Genomic DNA, 21,730 nt, shown 5'->3' on the forward strand with positions numbered 1-21,730 from the left:
TATGAGTAATACTGTAATAAGCATTCAAGTTTTTGTACGAAGATATGTCTCCATTTCTCTTGGGGCTATAGCCAGGAGGAGAATTGCTGGATTATATGGTAATTCTATGTTTACTCATTTGAAAAGCTGCCAGACAGTTTTCCAAGATTGCTGTATATTTATTTTCCTAAAAGCAGTTTAGGAGGGTTCTAATTTCTCCAAATTCTGGCCAACATATTATTATCTGGCTTTTCAGTTCTAACAATCCTAATGGGTGTGAAGTGGTATCTCATTGTGGTTTTGGCTCATAAGAACTTTAACTCATTTGCTAAATTCAAAATAAATTATTAATACTTTACTGAAATCATGTAATTTAGAGATAATTGACATAGTTATATATTTAAAACAAGCAGGCAATTATTTATGCTAAACTTTCATATAGTTCTTACAGATATTTCTCATTAAATGTATCCTCATAGGCTTTATATTTATTTTGTAAATTCATATATTTAATCTATTACATCTTTTAGCTTGTTGTGTTTGCTTGTAGAAAGCTATTATTTGAAATAGTAAAGTTGTATCTTGATAAATTACTGAAGTCTAGTGAATATAGTGGTTTCTAACTGATTGTTTAGAGTTCCATATGAAAACTTTACTTCCCCCTTTCCAATTTTATACTTCATTTTTCATCTTTTTAAATTAGGTGTAATGGTGTCATTTGGATTAACATATATTTTATCATAATAATATTAATATTTGAGAGTTCTTTAAAATAAAAATTGTATGTTTAACTGTAGCAAACACCTTTTCATTGTTTGAGAAGATAAACAACACTTGGCATGATGTATTATTCTTTTGATGTGTGACTGAATTCTAATTGCTAATATTTTATTTAAGATGTTGGCTTTGATGATGAGAAATGAGATTTGCTTGTAATTATCTTTTGAGGGCTAACATTGCCAAGTTCAGTATCGATGTTATTAGACTTAATTAAAAGAAATAATTAAATTTTACTTCTTTCTATGCTCTGAAGAAGTTTAAAAACATTGGAATTACTGGCTCTTTAATATTTTGGTAGAATTCTCCTGCAAAAGAGCTTAGTTATTTTGGTAGGCAGAGTAATAATCCTTCAAAGATGATTATATTCTTTTCCATGGAACCTGTTAATGTGTTAGGTTACACGACAGCAAGAGAGAATTAAGGTTGCTGATCTAATTAAGGTTGTTAAACAATTAACCTTAAAACAAGTTTATCCTGGTTTGCCCATGTGGGTTTAATTGGTTTAATTGGTTTAATTGGTTTACCCAGGTGGGCTTAATATAACCAAAGTGAAAGACGGAGACAGGGAAGGTCAGAGTTAGAGAAAGATTTAAGGAAGTTATGTTGCTGGCTTTGAAGATGGAGGAAGGAGACACACGCCAAGGAAAGTAGGCAGCTTTTAGAAGCTGGACAAGGCAAGGAAGCAGATTATCCCTGGAGTTTCCAGAAGGAGCACACTCCTGCTGACACCTTGATTTTGCCCAGCGAGACCAATTTTGGACTTCTGACTTCCAGACTGTAAGAATGAATCTTTGTTGTTTTAAGTTATTAAGTGTGTCTGAGATGCGCACACACGCACACACACGTATACATGTAAATATGAATATGACTATGAATTCTTACCAAAATTGCCGGTTCTAATCCAGCACCACAGTGTTCATTCTAGCTTTATCATCTTGCTTATTAGTTACTAGTTTGTCTAACCTGGGTCCTATTATTTATAATTTATTTGCTTGTTCAGTATTTACTTATTTGTTGAGTATTTTTTTTTCATACATTTGTTGGTCATTTGCATGTCTCTTCTTTTAAGAAGTGTCTATTTAGGTCTTTTGTTCATTTTTAATTTTTTTTTTCTTGCTATTGAGTTATTTAAGTTCCTCTTTTATTTTGTATGTTAAATCCTTATCATATATATGGTTTGAAAATATTTTTCTCCCATTCTGTAGGTTGTCTCCTCACTCTGATTTTTCCCTTTGCTGTGCAGATACTTTGATTTTCATGCAATCCCATTTGTTTATTGTTGCTTTTATTGGCTGTGCTTTTGGGGTAACATCTAAGAAATCATTACCCAGACCCATGAAAGTTTTCCCCTATGTTTTGTTCTAGTAGTTTCATAGTTCCATGTCTTACATTTAAGTCTTTAATCCATTTTACGTTGATTTTTGTGTATAGTGTGAGAATCTAATTTCATTCTTCAGCATGTGGTTATCCAGTTTTTCCAGCACCATATATTGAAGAGACTGTTGTTCCCCATTGTGTGTTCTTGGCATCTTTGTCAAAAATCGATTGATTATAATGTGTGAATTTATTTCTGAGCTCTCTATACTGCTTCATTGGTGTATGTGTCTTTTTATGCCAGTTCCATGCTGTTAAAATTTTTGTAGGTCTATAGTAAATTTTGAAATCAGGCAGTGTCATGCCTCCAGCTTTGTTCTTTTTGTTCAAGATTGCTTTGGTTAGTTAGGGTCTTTTGTGGTTCCATGCAAATTTTAAGTTGTCTTTCTTAGCCTAGTTTATTCACTTGTTTTTGGCTTGAATTCAACCTTATCCAGAGTTCTACTTCCCTTTTGTTTGTTTTTCCCTCTAAATATTGTCAGTTTTGATTTTCTGTGTGTCCACTCTGAATTTTTTCATAGGTAGTCTCGGTCTGTTGACATGACAGATAGATCTGGTTTTAGTTATATCCTATTTTTGTTGTTAAACCTATTTTAAAGTTCTTATTTTTACTATGAATTGTTTGCTTGCTCTGGGTTTTCTTAACTCTTTGTTTATTAGTTTACCTTTATAATTATTTTAAAAATATGCTTAGCTTTCTATTTGTTTAAAAGGTGTCAATGACTTGGCTTCTTAATGCAAAGTTGTGAGATAAAGTATCTTCCCAAGGTTAGTAGTGATGGTGCCATAATTTGAATCATGTTAGATTTGTTCTGTGCAGTTTTTTTGTTTTGCTTTGAGGCAGCATAGGTTTTAAAGATAATCGGTCTTGATTTGTATTTCAATGATCTTGTAAGGCTTCTCTAATCTCCAGCCTGTATCCCGTACTCCAACTTACATAAACAGACAAACTAAATAAATGAATGGATAATTTGAAGAAATGATTGATAAAATGGAGAATTTGGGGGTAGTTAGCTTAACATTAAGATAAGAAACATCATGAAATGTTTTTGATGCAAATTTTTTGTTGTTGTTTTGTATTTTTCCCATTTTATTCTCTTTAGAAACGCTTATGTCTGAAATATATTGTGCCTCTTATAAATTTGCTGGCTTTTGAAAGGCTTTATCCCACCCTGGATGGAGAAAACTGGGCTGTTGTTTTGTCTTACCCATTTGCCTTCTCTTAATCCTCTGCCTGTATCCACAGAAAACTGGGAGTTTTTAAATGCATGATTTGTTGCTAATCCATTTGGAATGAATGCTTTTTTAGAGATATAATAGTTACAAATGACAGACCAGAGGCACGTTTGTATCATGTATTGTGTGGAGGAAGAAAAAAAATGCATAGCCTACCTGACAGCCACTGTTTAAAATGTCTTTGAATGAATTGGTATAAAATAAAACCTGTGCTAGATTTAATCACACAAAGAAAGTGTTCTCAGCTTAACATTTTCTTTCATAAAATGACCAATTCATCCCATTCAGAAACTTAACACATTTGTCATTTTGCTCAAATGCAAGTTACAGAGGAAAAGGTCCTAGGTTTCTCAAACTAGAAAGAGCAGGCAGGCTGGAAAGACCCAGCTGTTTTAGAATTGGGGCTCTATCAACTGATGGCATGTTTCTTAATGTCTCTGGTGCTTAGTTTTCAGATCTATAAGATGGGGATAATGATATGTATCTTCCAGAGGTGAGCGGGCTTAGATAAGTTGGTAATTAAAATAGCTGGTGTAAGTGAACAAGAACAACAATTTCCCTATCTACAATCCTTGTCAAATGAAGCCAGGTGTTAAGACTTTACACATAATCCAGAGGCTTCCTTGGAGCAGCCCACTTCATTTAAAGACAATCAGGAAGCTTTTACTCGACAAGCTGACCTTTGTTTGGCTGTCATGAATGCTCTGTATCAAAGAAGAAATAGGTCCTATAGGATTATAACCCTCCCAAGCTGTGGGCTTTGGTTTATTTTCCAAACTGCATTTTATTTTTCTACTTATCAGGCCTATAGAAAACAGATTTAGCATAGCTTTCTTAGCCAAGTTGCCCAGTATAAACGTTCATATTGGTAAATTTGCTTGCTAATACACGTAATGCTAATAATAGACTCAGCAATGAAATTAAGCTTGCTTTATTAATTTTTCAAAATGAAATTTCACTAACAGATTCATTAAAAATTAATTGTCATCTTTATTATGCCAACTCTAATGAAAAGACATACATCATTAGTGATATACTTACAATAGAATGTAAGAACATTTATGATGGAAAAATCGATAACCTCATTAAACGTATTTATATTTGTTCCTACAGTGTCAATTATCCCCACAGTTATTAGCATATTCACATTATGACATAAAACCAATGAATAGCAATTTTTCCTCGCCGTAATCTGATCTTGTCTATATTTCTTATAATTCACTTGTGTTTCATATTTTGTTTTATGTGCAAAATCTTAATATTAAAAAAATTTATACCTGAGACTGAATCAGAGAATTATTTTACATTTGAATTGAACACTTCTAAGAAGTAAAAATCATCCTGAAACTGCCATTTGTATTAAAATGATACATGGATAAATAGTTAAACTTTCTAAATTCTGCCTATAGAAAAAATTAACCAAAATTCTGTCAAATAGCTATATCTGGCAAGTCTTTTATTTAAATTTGGATCTGGCAACTGAATTATACCCTAGTATATGCCCAAAATTTGGTATCCTAAAAGACCACTCTGTACTGCTGTGTATGACTTTTAAAATATTTTCAGATGAAATAATTGTATTTAAACCACTGGTTCCACAACAAAAGAAACGATAGATTCTTGGAGCAACAGTATTGCATTCTATTAAAATTTCAAGAACTTGTTATTTAATAGGCTTAAGTCCATATGGTTTAATGTGTGTATGTGCATGTATTTCTGTGTATATGTGTGTGTTTTATAGTTTATTATTGCAACAGTCTTGCATTGAAATTTATTGCCTTTTGTAGAAAATATATCATGATATATAATTGTTTTCAGTAAACGATAAATTAAATTATACTCAACTTAAGTGTTGGAAAGATAAGTTAGTGAACAATAATGCAAGATAGAAAAATCTTATCTAGGTGAATAATAAGTAAATATGATTGTATTTAGTGAATACTGTAGGAAAGTGTTAGCTTCTGTGATTACGGAACTTAAAATAATCAGTGGTTAAGAGAGGGCAAGATATGAAAAGAAATGAGGATAAAAAGAAATTGTTGTCAAAAAAATTGATCAATGACTTCACTAAACCTAATAGTAAAGGCATTTCAAGACCTAATATTTATTATAATCATTGTGAGGCAGTTTGAAGTTAGGTCAAGACCCTCCAAACCTGGTGATTTAATTCCATGGTTATAAATAAACCAACAGGAAGCTCACCCATAGCAATGACCCTCCGAAGTTGTAACGGAGCGTAATTATGACCCAGTACTCGGCCTCCTGGGCCACAGTAAATGTGCTATAAGAATGTCAAATTCACACGATACCCTTTGTAGGAGATTTTAGTGGCACAGACTGAAACTTAAAAAGACCTATATGTAAGCAGAGTTCAATAATTCTAAGAAGAAGACAAGGGCTGTGAAATTGACAGGCAAAATTTCACAACCTCTCTGTATTTTCCCCAAGTATATTACATTAGCAAGGATAGTGGGGTCTGTATTTTGAATTCTAAAAACTGATTAAACATTTTGCCTTACCTATATTTTTCTAAGCTTTTTTCTTCTCTTCTACTAAAATTCCAGAATAGGATTTAGGGTTTACTAAGAAAAAAATCACAAATTTTTAAGTCATTAAAATTTCTCGTGAGATATGAAAAAAAAATGTTTAAGGTAGATTAAACCTAGACCAAAAATTAAATCAAATTATATTCTGTGTGCTCAATTTTCTGTAGGGAACCAAAAGCCACTGGAGTGTAAAATTCTAATTAATTATGTGGAGTGCTAATGGATTTTAAATTAAAAATACGTGCTGTTTAACACCTCACTCCACACAGTTTTGCAAGTGGATATTACAATGAAACTGTCCTGTGAAATCTGAAATGCATGGGAGGTATAATTGTCACTTCTCCAGTTGAACCTAAACAGATCTCTTCATCAATCTGGGAATTCTACAATCTTCTTCTTTGACCATTCAATGTGAACATTTCCTAGTCTTCTCCACATACAGCCATGATTAACCAGTGATGTAATTTTAGCAATCACAAAGTTTTGTTACAGTTTTCCTAATTTTATTTTATTTTAATTTTTGTATTTTAAAAAATTATACTTTAGGTTCTGGGATACATGTGCAGAACGTGCAGGTTTGTTACATAGGTATACATGTGCCATGGTGGTTTGCTGCACCTATCAACCCGTCATTTTCATTAGGTATTTCTCCAGATGCTACCCCTCCCCTCTCCTTCCACCCCCTGACAGGTCCCAGTGTGTGATGTTCCCCTCCCTGTGTCCATATGTAAAATTGTTCAACTCCCACTTATGAGTGAGAACAAGCGGTGTTTGGTTTTCTGTTCTGTGTTAGTTTGCTGAGAATGATGGTTTCCAGTTTCATCCATATCCGTGCAAAGGACATGAACTCATCCTTTTTTATGGCTGCGTAGTATTCCATGGTGTATATGTGCCACATTTTCTTTATCCAGTCTATCATTGGTGGGCATTTGGGTTGGTTCCAAGTCTTTGCTATTGTGAACAGTGCTGCAATAAACATACGTGTGCATGTGTCTTCGTAGTAGAATGATTTATAATCCTTTGGGTATATACCCAGTAATGAGATTGCTAGGTCAAATGGTATTTCTGGTTCTAGACTGTTGCTTTTAAGACTAACGTCTTTTACAGATACAGAAACTGAGACTCAGCATGTTTATTCCAGATTATGTGTCTAATTATCAGAGCTGATATTCAAATGCAAGGTTTCCCATCACATGTTGGATATTTAAATCATCACAGCAAGCTCAATGGAAAGGACACAGCAATAAATTCATCTTATTTTATTAATCTTTTATTTTTTGATTGACAAGTAAAAATTGGATGTATTTATAGTGTACAAAATGATGTTTTGATATGTGTATACGTTGTGGAAGAGCTAAATCAAGCTATTTAACATATGCATTACTTCACATACTTATCATTTTTTCGTGGTGAAAGCACTTAAAAATCAACTGTCTTTGCTGTTTTATTTATTTATTTATTTATTTGAGACCGAGTCTCCCTCTGTCGCCCAGGCTGGAGTGCAGTGGCGCAATCTCAGCTCACTGCAACCTCTGCCTCCTGGATTCAAGTGATTCTCATGCCTCAGTCTCCCAAGTAGCTGGGGTTACAGGTATATGCCACCACGACTGGCTAAATTGTGTATGTTTTGTAGAGATGGGGTTTTGCCATATTGACCAGGCTGGTTTCAAACTCCTGAGCTCAAGCGGTCCAGCTGCCTCAGCCTCCCAAAGTGCTGGGATTACAGGCGTGAGCCACCATGCCCGGCTCTTTGTCACTTTTATTATATATGTTAATAATGTTATTAACTATAGTCACCATGATATCCCATAGATATCTTGAACTTACTCATCCAGTCTAACTGAAACATTGTGCCCTTCGATCAAGACTCCCCAGTCTTGGCATCCTAGTCTTTGGTGGTCACCATTTTACTCTCTGTTTCTGTGAGTTTGACTTTTCTTGCACGCCACATATAAATGAGATCAGCTCCATGCAGTTCTCAAACATAAACTAGGAACTCTTTACTCTATATCAGGTCATTGCCAATGTTCTTCCTAATACTGACCCTTTGACATTGCGATGCTCTAAGCAAAAGCTGAAACAATCTAGGGTCAGAATAACTTCACTCATTCATTCATCCATTTGTTCATTTGGGGAACATCTACTTTGTGTCAGGAGTTGTCTTATGTATGGAAGATTCAGCAGTGAACCAAAGAGATAAAGTCCCTTTCCATTATGTAGTATAGAGCTTAGTGGAGGAAGATAATTTTTATAAAAAGGAAAAACAAAACCACATGTATGGTATTGTGCTAAGAATTAAGAGGCAAAAACTAAATTAGGGTTAAAATGATAAGGTAAATGGTGGTTGCTGTTTATACTGGTGGTCAGAAAAAATTCACTGACAAAATAACATTTTAACAGATAGTTGTAGGACATAGGAGAGCAAATCATGTAAATATCAGTAGAAGAAAGAGGCAGAGGACACTACAAGAGCAAAGGCCCTGACGTGGAAGGACCCTTAAAATGAGACATGCAAGCATTCCAGGCATTGAGGCAAAAATAGCATTTGGGGTGCTTGTGATCGAGACCATCCTGGCTAACATGGTGAAATCCCTTCTCTACTAAAAATACAAAAAATTAGCCGGGCATGGTGGCGGGCTCCTGTAGTCCCAGCTACTCAGGAGGCTGAGGCAGGAGAATGGCGCGAGTTCGGGAGGCGGAGCTTGCAATGAGCTGAGATAGCACCACTGCACTCCAGCCTGGGTGACAGAGCGAGACTCCATCTCAAAAACAAACAAACAAAAAAACAAAACAAAAAAACCCCACAGAGTCCAGGAAAATCAATTCCATATAAACATGAGCTTAAGGACAATAGCAAAAAACCCAAGGTCACATGTGCAAAATTATGAGAAGAAATAACACAATGAGGAGTGTATTATCAGCTGTATAGACAATAAAATCATGTCAGTAAAACAAGATCACAAAACATATCAAAATGGCAAGATTCTATTTAAAATGAGCTATTTAACAAGAAGAAAAAGGCACAGAGCATGAAAGAACATAAATCAGAATAAGAAGAACTCAGAAATGAGTTGATAGATAAGAAAAAAATATGTAAAAGAAAAAACATATTTCAAAAAAGATGAATAAACTAGAAGGAGCACAAAAGAAATCACATAAACTGTTCTCAGTAATTGTATTACTGGTAGTAGCAATATCGTTATTTAAAAATGGGTTGATGGGAAATATGAGATAAAGTTAATGAATAATTTTGAGATATTTTACTATTCCCTGAGTCACTGAGTGCCAGGTTTCTCAGTGTAGGAGAAAGAAAATACAAATATATTGTAGAAGGGATTAAATTCAAACCAACACAAAACCCTTGGTCCTGAATCTGAATTGAAGTCAGTAGGAGCACACGAGGCATTTTAATGTAAAAGTGTGTGTGCATTAGAGTCAGCTCTGTTCACTAAAGTGACTTGGAAACAATCACCAAGTCTGTAATAATGAGCATCCTTAGCAGCCATATAATGGTCTTGAAATGCCATTTCTGCTTAAAGAAGCCAGAACAAACAGTTTGCAATACGTGTATGAAAAATCGTGATATACCAGATAGAAAAGAAACCATCAAAGACTTGTAGTTTTATATCAAAATAACTGAGGAATCGACTTGATAAGGCTTCTGGCTAAAAATAGACAGTTATGCAAAACAAAAACAAACAATAATTTCAAATAATTGAAAACCACCAAACATCTTTAAATCCATGAGTTTATAATGATCTTTAAAATTAATTGGGTATCTTCACACTTTGATGGATAACCAGATTTGATAAATGCAAAATCAAGCATTTATCTTTCCTGTGTGATTTGCACAATTGGGTAACTAACTACTAGATGCAGGGAAGCATCTTATAAAAGTATTCCCAATGATAAGAGAAAGAAAAATGAATATCATCATTTTGCAATGAAATAATGGAGCTAGGCATTGAGCTTCAGTAGCCGCAAACATCACAAAAAGCTAGAGAGCCAGATGTCCTGTGCCTCCTGACAAAAGGACCCAACACAGCCTAGGGTTTTGCCAAGGGGATTGAACATGCATCTGATCAGGTCTTGGGTCTGTCAATTTTCAAGAGATACAAAGGATGAGAAACACACTGATCTGTGTAATGAGTACATAATCTATGAAATGCAGACTGTGACAAATTCTATTAGTTAAATACCTCAGGTTCTTCAACAAATACATTGTTGAGAAAAGAAAAGGAAGGGGTGAAGACTCTAGAGAATAAGAAATTTAAAAGACAATTTTTTAAGTGGTCAAGACTAAGCCATCATAATTATAGATACATACTAGGGTGAAAAAATAATAAACATAAGTGGCTATTGTAAAAGTTAAAATAGCTGAGTTGACTTATGGCAGGAGAAAGTGGGTTGTGATTGGAACAGGTCTCATGGAGCAGCTTGTGCAGTGGCTGTCAAAAAGTTCTATTTCTTAATAAGAGCGGTGATTTCAAAAGTGTTTGTCTTGTAATAACACATCGATTTACATATTTGTTTTATGTGACCTTCAGTAGCTATGTTTTATTTCATGAAGAAATTCTTTAAAAAAATAAAAATATGAAACACCCAGTCTTACAAGGTTGTTATAAAATTGTACTGAATTGAAAAACATTTGGTATGTAAAAGGCTGTTAGTGGATAATGGCTATTATTGTTGTCACTGCTAATGTTAATAAAGGAGTGAGAAGAACACAGCTATTAACATACCTTTGGATAATGGCATCAATGTAGCTACTAGTAAAGGAGTAACCTATCTGGGAATGTGCTTGGAATACAATTTGGAAACATATTGCAGCTGTAATGAGCATGATACAAAATTAACCAGTTTGTATCCATGAAGACCAACACATGGATACTTCTCCCAATATGATATTTTCCGTGGTCCTGGATCAATCATGTATTGATATGATTGTCCAGGGGCCTATGTACCTAGATAAAATTTAATTTTATAAAACTATATCATTCCAGCTACCATGTTTCAAAGCAAAGCCTTGTTATCTTTACAAGTTAAAGATTTTTTTAAAACTTCTTTTAACAATTCTGCAGGCTCAATATGTGTAAATTGATTTATGGAAATTATCTATGGATAGATCACTTGATCTATCATCTATCCCATTGTTTTAAAAACTCACATAAGGGCTGGGCGTGGTGGCTCACGCCTGTAATCCCAGCACTTTGGGAGGCCGAGGCGGGTGGATCACCTGAGGTCGGGAGTTCGAGAGCAGCCTGACCAACATGGAGAAACCCTATCTCTACTAAAAGTACAAAATTAGCTGGGTGTGATGGCAGATGCCTGTAATCCCAGCTACTTGGGAGGTTGAGGCAGGTTGCATTGCTTGAACCCGGGAGGCGGAGGTTGCAGTGAGCTGAGATCGCGCCATTGCACTCCAGCCTGGGCAACAAGAGCGAAGTTCCATCACAAAAACAAACAAACCAAAAACCTCACACAAACCAGTTTCTTTAGCATATTGATTATTCCTGTGGCAGCATTAATTCATCGTGAATCTGAAAGAAGAGGGCAAAGATACAATTCTCCTCTTTCCTGGTGACTCCCACAAAACACTTCCAGCACTAGTTTTGCATGAAACATAAACTTTGATAAATATATATTTTTACATTGTTACAGAGTGAAAATTCCAGAAAGTCATATCGTGTTTAGTTAAAAATAAAGCTTGGAATGAAAAAAAAGTAGATAATTGGAGTTGGATGATGGAGATGTGGAAATTCATAATGTAGTATTGATACTTTCACAAGGCTGAAATTTGTGGTAAAATAAAAAGCTAAGTTAAAAATAATGCACGGGTTCTCATTTCACTTGTTCTCTCACTGCTAGGCTCAAGAAGTTTTGGTTATTTGAAATGTTTTCACCAAAACTCCATTAAGATATTTTCTTAGTAGTGGAGTGGTCCTATACCGTGTCATCCAAACCAGATCCCTGCCAAGAATGAATGGAGATGCTCTTCATGTGTCCAGACCATGATTATGAACAAAGCTTTTCAAGACAAACTGAGATGGATGGTCTACTGCTTGGTAGTAGTACTGAATACTCTCAAAAATGCATCGGCTAAAAGTCAACACATAAATGACTAAGTATAATGAGCAAAGAAACTTCAGGAGCAATGCCAGGTTTTGCTATTTCTGTGTTTACAGACTGCTTGAACTTGTGGGTGAGGCAGTTATTCCTGAAGGGAGGGTTGTGTCTGCTTCCTTGGGAGAATACGTTCCAATCATAGGCTCCCTGGCAACAAGTGCTGTGTGACTTGGGCACGGTGTGCATGGCTAACCCTATGACAGTTAAGAAGCTCCCAGGTGCCAGTTGGCTATTGAAGATCATGCAGCTCCCTGCCAAGGCACTGCTCCCATGGCAGTCATGGAAAACCTTTGCCTGATTCAACCATTGTGTCCAGCCAACTGGCAGGGGTGTGATCACTGGGCTGTGAGTGGGTTGCTGGCAATGAGTGCCATGCCTCAGGAGCCTCTGATGAATGCTTCATATGGTGGGCACACAGTTTTCTCAACCATAATTATTTAGTTTTGATACTAGTGTGAACAAGGCTGATATATTTATATATGGTATAAAACTCAGCTAGTCTACTTTTGTGATAACAAACTATTTTACATTTTCAAACTAAATTTTATTTACTAAAGTCATTTTCTCAATTTTCTTCTTTTCCAAATAGTATTAAATCACAACTCCAGCCTAAGTAACAATATAATGAAAAGTGATACTTAAATGTATAATGTGCTCTTTGAGTGCTTTGTTGAACATACTTTGCATTAGTAAAGATTTTACTCAAAATTAATTTTGACCCTATATTATGGTAGATTTTAAGCAAAACATTTGTCTCTCAGTAAATATTCATTTTCATGTCATTTAAATCAACACCAGCTACTATAAAAATCAGACTTCTACTTCACCAAGAGTTATAGACATATCAATACACAGTAATACAGAAATCCAACTTTGATACATTTGATCTGAGAAATAATAAGAAAAATAGCCAAGTATACGTCACAACTTTATTTATAACTGTGGTTAACAATCATTTAAGTATGCAATAATTGAGAAAGCAGTAAAATATTTTGGCACATTCATACCTGAAATATTAGGCAGTCTGTGAACCATATTTAAGAATATTCAGTGATTTTGAAATATTCATGTAACTTTGGTTTTGGATGACTTCTTTTCATCTAGCTTTATTCAATACCATAAATACACATGTATAGAACACTGGAAGAAAGTACTATAAGATATTAATAGTTATCAATGAGTTTGTAGTTGATAGATAATAATGTTTCTATAAATTTCTTTGTTTTATGAGTTTTCAGAAAAATTATTCATTAATTTTATAATCAAATTTAACTATATTAAATAAGATCCATATAAGTGATTTATGAATCTATGTAATGCATCTACAGTTGACCCTTGAATAATGTAGGGGTTAGGGATACTGATCCCCCACACAGTTGAAAGTCCACATGTAACTTTTGACTCCACCAAAACTTAACCACTAAGCTGTTGACTGGAAGCCTTACCAGTGACTTACACAGTCTGACATGTATTTTGTATGTTTTATGCATTATGTACCACATTCTTACAATAATGTAAGCTAGAGGAAAGAAAATGTTAAGAAAATCATAAGGAAGAGCAAATATGTTTACTCTTTGTTAAATGAAAGTGGACCATATAAAGATCTTTATCCTCATCATCTTCACATGGAGTAGCCTGAGGAGGAAGAGTAAGAGGGATTGATCTTATTGTCTCAGGGGTGGCAGAGGAAGAAGAGGTGGAGGAGATGGAAGGGGAGGCAGGAGAGCCAGGCACGCTCTGTGTAACTTTACGGAACTACATCGTAATTTCTGTCTGATACTTTTACTTTTTCATTTGTCTAACAATGTTTCTGTATGATACTAATTATTCTTTCACCATTTGCTTTAGTTTCAGTGCCTATATCATAGAAGGGTATCTGTTGTAAAGAAGTCAAAAGAAGTCTTGAATAATTGGAACCCTCTGATATATTTTCTGAAGTCAGTTTGTTTTGGCACTGCTTCTTCTATATCTTCTTCTTCAGCATCTGCCACGGTGGTTAGGAAGACTCATCTCCATCAAGTTGTCTTCTGTTAAGTCCTTTGCTGTGGTGTCTGTTAGCTCTTGAATTGGTTTGAGATCTATATCTCAAAACCCTTTACCCTCTGCCTTTATTTTGTGTGCCATATTCACAATCCCTTTCATGGCTCTGTTGTAAATCCTGTGAAGTCATGCACAACATCTGGACATGCTAGCAGAAAATTTCAGCAGGAATTTATTGTTTAAGGTTTGATGGCTTTCACACCTTTTTCTATACCAGCAATGGCATCTTCAGTGATGTAATCCTTCTAGATATTCATCGATATTCTAGATGATTCTCTGTCGGAGTTGCCTTCCATAGCATTGACAGTCCTTTACAGTACTGTGTATAATGCAGCATAGAGGTCCTTACGGCACTCTAATCTGGAGGCTGATTTAGAGATGTTGTGTTTTGGGGCAAGTAGACCACTTTGACACCTTCAGTATTGAGCTCATAGGGTTCTGGGCAGTCCCTTACTGGCACGGTACTTTCTGACTTCAGGGACAAAGTATTGATGGAACCAGTCTAGAGAAAGGGTTCTCATTATCCAGGCCATCTTTTTGTACAACCCAAAGATAGGCAACTGGTGTTTATCCTTTCCTTTCAAGGTTCAGGGATTACTAGCTTTATAGATAAGAGCAGTCCTGTTCATAAACCTGCCTACGTTTGTACAAAACAGAGTTAACCTGTCATTTCTGCCTTAAATCTTGGTGCTTACTTTTTTTTTCATGCTAATAAATGTCCTTTTTGCCATTTTCCACCCCTGAATAGGACACTTTCATCTGCATTAAATACTTGTTCAGAAAGGTGTCCTTTCTCCTCAATGATTTTCTTAATGGTACCTGGGAACTCATTTGTTGCCTCTTGGTAGAAGTTCATTCTCCTGTTATCTTAATGTATTAAAAGCCAAACCTCTTTTTAAAGTTATCAAACTATCCTTTGCTGGCATTACATTCTCCAGCTGTAGAGCTTTCACCTTCCTTTTACGTTAAGTTGTCATATAATGTCTTCATTTTTTCTAAATCATATTAGAATTTACAGGTATGCCTTTCTTATATTAATAGCAACCCTGCATGCACATAAAAACTGCATTTTCAATATGAGATAAAAAGGCATTTTTCAAAAAGTACAAAGCTTTTGTACCTACTGGTGTAGCCTCAGTGACAGCTCTATAAATTTTCTTCCTTTTTTTACAATCATTCTTATGTTGAATTCATTAATCTTGAAATGGCAGGCAACTGCAGCTGCAGACCTCAACCTATAGTGCATATCAAGCAATTCAACCTTTTCTTGTAATGAAATGCCTTTACTTTTCTCTGCTTTTTGGGAGCCACTTCCAGCATCACTAGTGACACTTCAAATGTATTCCATGGTGTTATTCAAGGTTTATGGTATTGCAGTAAACATGATGAAAAATACACAAGAACCGCAAGAGATTACCTTTTACTGTGATATACAATTTATTGGAGAGATGAACTGCACATGTGGAGGTGATTAGCATCACATGACGTTTTAAGAAGATACAAACTTGAGCTCACCACAATATCTACAGGAGGCATTGCTAGGAAATACTTCCTAGGAAATTATGACAGTAGACAGTGTGTACTTCAGTTAGTTTTATGAACTTATGGTGTAATGCTATATCTTTACATTTGTCTACTTTTCTCTCGACTGCCAGTGTTGTTATGTATGGTCTGTTAAGTGTTGCTGTGCATATTTCTTGTTAAATTTTAACTTTTTTTAGTAGATTTGTATATATTTTATGGTAGCAAACAATAAAATAGACTAGAATCTACATATATTTTATGCATTCATGACACATATAACTTTTTCTTAATTTTCCAAATTGCTGCAAACCTCCAAAAAAATTTTCTGATATATTTATTGAAAAAAATCCACTTATAAGTAGACACATGCAATTCAAACCCATATTGTTCAAGGGGCAATTGTATATACACACATATATACATGTGCATATGTATGTGTGTATGTATTTGTGTTTATACATATGTGTGTATGCATATACATGTGGATGCATGTGTGCAGATGCATCTCTACACACATATGCATATATAGCAATATTTATTCCCACTAACTGCAAAACAGCTCAGGTAATTTGACCTTATTTTTAAATCCTGTCACTTGGTGAAGAGGTTGTCATATTGACAAAAGCCCATGCTCCATGATAATGACAATCTTATGCTCATAGGAGTTACCATTAATTTATTTAATACTATGGATTTGAGATAATTTATATCATGTGTTGACATAAAGTTCTTCATATCTCTTTCTCCATGTCTCTAAGACATAAACATATCTTAGCGAACTAGCTAAGAGACAGAATATTTCTAAGTCTCTAGAAAAATGTTTTTCTAGATCATTAATATTGTATGTTAATGGCTCATGATTTTCATATGCTTCCTGTTTTACTGAGCTCCGTGTAAAGTCTTCAAATTAGCATAGACACACTTATATCTCATTTATAAAAGACACCAAATTCAAACTTGATCTCTATGAGTCTGAGATCTTGGAAGATCAAAATAATAATATAAAATATCCTTTATGTATTATAAATTTATGCATGTTTATATAAATTTGTAAAATAATATAGTGCAAGTTGAAGAAATATACATGTAAAATATCATTTATCCAAGTTTGTGCTGTCCATGTTTTTAATAGGCTCAAACGGAACATTTTAGTTTACTTGTTTTTACTTTAGAGGGCATACAAAGTTAGTTAGCTTCTTAGGATATTAAGTCAAAATTGTGGTTTGATTTATGTTTCTTCTTTTGTGCCTATTAGCAAACATCTCAGAAAAAAAGTCCTTTTTAAACAAGGGCCTCAGAGTAATGTTTTGGGAGTAGTATTGAAAAGAGAGAGAAAAGCCAACAGTAATTTGAGAAGTCTAGATCATTTTTTCATTCATTTAGCTTTTTTCCCCCATATCTCAGGTTTTCTTTTCCTTACCTACCATGTTTTATACATACTGGACCAGTGAAATACTATTGATGCATCAAAGCTTATTTCAAAAGCCAGCTTCTCCATCAACCCTTCTCTAATCCCTCACCAGCAAAAGGTAATTTCTCATGCTCATGCAGTCTCTTCATATTAGTGCCCCCATTGCACACCACTATATACTTCATTGTGTATGTGTGTGTCTGTATGTGCCTGCATAGGTTTTCATATATACTTATTTTCAGTTTGAGGAGAAAGTATAAGCTTTGAGCTCTAATAGATCATGATTCATATATACATAACCTTGAACCCAGGATATCAGTCTGTATTGGAACTAAAAAGATGAAGCAAGTAGGTTCAAAAATAGTTTGACACCACTGGAACATAACAACAGTTCAACTATGGCCAGTCTATTATTATTCTATCAATAATAAATTAATAAATATTATTTAATTTTTGTATTCTGCAATGTGTCATTAACAGGGTTTATATTAGAAGTTCAAAAACATTTTAAATTTTAATTGGTATACATTTTAATACATAAATGACTATGTTTAGTGTTGGGAGCTGATTATGCAATATGCCTTGTTTTTAATAAATGTCAAACCATTTAGCAAATGATAAATGCATTATTTCTTAATTTGTTTAGCTTTCTCAGCTTATTATTAACTTTAACCTTTTAATATGTATGCACATTACATCAGGTAAATAACTACTTACAGCTCCTCTAGTATGCTTTGTGCTAACTGATTATTAATAATCTAATATGTACACTGCATATAACTAAGTAGTATTTAGGGATTTCAGTATTAAACATTTGATATTTTGTTAATGTATTTTAGTAGGTTAGGAATAAAATCTAATTATTTTTTCTTATGATTTGCAACAACCACAAATCCTCACAGAAGTCTTTAAGGCTCTTATGATCAAATACTGAATTTTTTAGTTTTTCCATATAAATTTGAATTTTGTTTTGCTGGTGTCCATTTTAAAAAGGGTGCTCTTTGTTAAGTCTTATTCGCTTGTGGGTGATGCTATCTTAAAATTGGGATGCCTAAGGGAACAAGATGTTTCACTTTATTTTTGTGATGAAATAAGTTCTAGCTTAGAAAAGAAAAAGTAGAGGAGGGAACATTTTTTAAAATCTAGCTTTGAGATTTGCTTACATTTATTATGACATTCTCAATAATTAATTCTTTATCCATCAGCTGCTGTTTATAAAGCACCTACTCTATGTCAGGGACTGGATGGAATGAAGGCTGGGGACACACTGTAAAGAGATGAAAAAACTTGTTCTACGCTCTGTTTTTAATCACTAAGATTCTACTTTTGAATACAGGATGCTGTATACTCCATTAAAAGTAATTTGTGCAGGTGGGCAGATCATGAGGTCAGGAGATCGAGACCATCCTGGCTAACACAGTGAAACCCCGTCTCTACTAAAAATACAAACAAACAAAAAAAAATTAGTTGGGCGTGGTGGCAGGTGCCTGTAGTCCCAGTTACTTGGGAGGCTGAGGCAGGAGAATGGCGTGAACCCAGGAGGTGGAGCTTGCAGTGAGCCAAGATCGCGCCACTGCACTCCAGCCTGGGTGACAGAGCGAGACTCCATCTCAAAAAAAAAAAAAAAGAAAAAAATTGTGCTTATGTTTTGACTTCAAAATAACACAGCTTGTAATTGTCAGACTTCAGTATTGTAGGAGTGGGAAGACCCCACAACTGATTGATGAGATAACCAAGAGATTTAGGATTAAACCTCTATCAAACTTTTTTGAAACTTATAATTTCAGGAAAACTAACTATTGGGAAATACAAGATGTCTCACAATTTTCTGAAATACTACAGTATATATCCTTTACAATAAAAAAGAACCTCAGAAGGGAAAACACATTCACTTTCATCCCCAGCCTTTTGTTTCATACTGAGGAATAAAGCCCTCCATAAGTAAACTCCATGCAGTGCTGTGCTGTGTTTGTTAGTGTGTTTCATTAGGCTCAATACAGTAAGCACCAAAATGTTGGGAACCAAATAAAGCTGACTTTTGTTTCTGTTGTCCTTCGGTATGGATAAAATAAACATGTTTTCTGTGGAAAGAAAAAGAAAGCATTCTTTCTCAAAATCAAATAGGATAGCCCTTACCAAAAATATTCTGAATTTTCTTTGTGCCTCAAAACAACCTTAAGACACTGGGTGGTCAATAGGATTAATTTCATGTACAGTTCAAAAATAATGAGAAGGCAATATATTTAAAACCAGTTATCAACTAGTAATAAAGTTAAGCCACCTTTAGCCTGAGTAATTAACCTGACAAACTCTCCAATTTTTCCCACATAGCTATCTTCTCCTATATGCCTGCAAGACATTGCATCTTAATGAAATACACAGCTATATACAGTGAATTATAAATTAAATACTTTGCCTATGCTCTGTTCAACTTGACTGCCTTTATTCTGATTTTAGGCTTGTAAAATATGTAACATTTTATGTACCGAGTATATCGTTCCATAACCAACAAATTACCCAACAAATGTATTCTACTTCTGTCTGCGGAAGCTTTATGGTGAAAATCATGCAATTTAAATGGATATTAACCTGATGCCTAGATTCAAAAAAACACATTTTTTCAGCATTATAATTGTATTTCAATTCAGCCTTAAAATTCTCTTACTTTAGTGATCTTCCTACATAGAAGGCCGATTTAGTATTGTTTCAGCTTTTCCCACTCTAGTGACGCATTCTTCAGTTAAGCAATTTCCTCATTGCATTTGCTACAAGGAACCGAGGATATAGGTTTGCATTTCCCTGTACATGAAATGAGGGAAAAACACTTGAGACAGTCACCTTCAGCATCACACATTCAGTTTAAATCTACGGTAATAGACTTGTACTCCTAGAAGGCGTGCTGTGTTTGTTTGCAAACTAGCATGCAGTACTTACAAGTCTGTGGTTTTATTGACATATTCCTTTCCATTCCTGTGGTTTTTAATTGAAACCCCCACTGCTTTGCCCAGCTTCAGGAATGCGGAATATAGAAGTTTTACATTCACTTTTCTACTAAGACCAGAAGAGCCCCGAAGCTCCAGTTCATGCAATGAAACTTAGATTTTAGTGTTTCTTTTGGTCTCTGATAAAATGACGAGACTTAGCAGGTATGTTGGGAATGATTGTCTGAATTCAGTCTGACTTTATGAGAAGTTTCTGTTTCAACCTTTGAACATAAACAACTGTCATTACCTGTAGAGTCTGGATTTGCTTCCTTAACAGACTTTAATCTACATTTCCTACTTGCCACCTTTGTAGTAAGTGCTACTCAAACATGAAGAGATTGTCTGAGTCAAGTTATTAACACAGTGGTTGTTATTACTCAGCGCCTAGAAGCCTGTGTTATTTGGCTTTATTACTACGTTGCAATGGAATAGTTGTGTACATCCATTTCTCTCATTTCCCCTCTGTCTCCTGTGATCATATTTTGGTACAGACATGAATGTTCTGTATTGGTAGCAAATCCTATAACAAACGACCGAGGGATTCCCAAGGATTAATTTTGGACAGCTCTTTCCTTTACTTCTCCCCTGACTCCTGCTCATCTCTAGCTGTTAGTTGGACCAATTTACAAACCATCTCAGAAGTAGAATCTTATTATTTTCTTAAAACATTTACAGAAACTGAAAAAGCGTGAATACATCAAACTATTTCTTTACTACTTGGAGAAGAGAAGAGAAACCAAGAGTATCCATTTCCTCTTATATCTCTGCTGCTCAGATCCCAAAGTTGTCTCAACATGGCCTACTGAGGGGACAGAGTCTAGGACTCTTTAATTTACATTGTATCCTAACCAAGGATGGAGAGTAGAGCATTAGAATATGCCAAAGATAGCCAACATATTTCCTAAGTTTCTTGGTCAGAAGTTCAGCTGGATATAAGAGAAAAAAAATCTACATATATGTCAATAAAGACTATATTATTACCCAATTTTCTATAAATACTAATTTGAACTCGTAGATGATATGGATTATAAATTGATTGTCTTGGGATGTGTTGAAAAGTCACTTGTTTTCAAAGATTAAAGTAACAAAATTGATTTTGTAATTATAAGTACTAAAATTTTTCTAGTTTTACAGGAAAAATATAAGCAAAAAAACTGTATCCCTTAATTATGGTGATTGAGAACTAGCTACAGGTTGAGATTCATGGTGTAACATGTATAAATCCCATTCATCCAATTAGTAAAATAAGTTTTTTTCCTTTGACAAAGTATTAATGATTTGAGGAAGTTTCTTTAAAATACTTTAGTGATATCTTTCATTTAGTATGACATTATTTTCATTATTAGTAAGATATAAATGCTTAATTGAACTGTGCTTTCATTATATCTGAGTGACAAATAAATTGTCAGTCTCTCACTAAATTCTATATTAACACAAACCTAAATCATGAGAATTATAATATTTGAAGTGAATAAAGTGAATCTTTGTTTCTATTTCTACCCTTTTTCTCTTTTTTCTAAGGTAATTGAGCAATATGTTTTTTTCCTCCTGAGATAGTGGCAAAATAAGCTTGTCTAATGCCAGTGAACCAATAGTAATGGTACAAAAGTGTGATGTAAAGAATAAAATTGAGGCCGGGCGCGGTGGCTCAAGCCTGTAATCCCAGCACTTTGGGAGGCCGAGACGGGCGGATCACGAGGTCAGGAGATCGAGACCATCCTGGCTAACAC

This window comes from Mandrillus leucophaeus, unplaced genomic scaffold, assembly GCF_000951045.1.
Source record: "Mandrillus leucophaeus isolate KB7577 unplaced genomic scaffold, Mleu.le_1.0 Scaffold44, whole genome shotgun sequence".
Taxonomy (NCBI): domain Eukaryota; kingdom Metazoa; phylum Chordata; class Mammalia; order Primates; family Cercopithecidae; genus Mandrillus; species Mandrillus leucophaeus.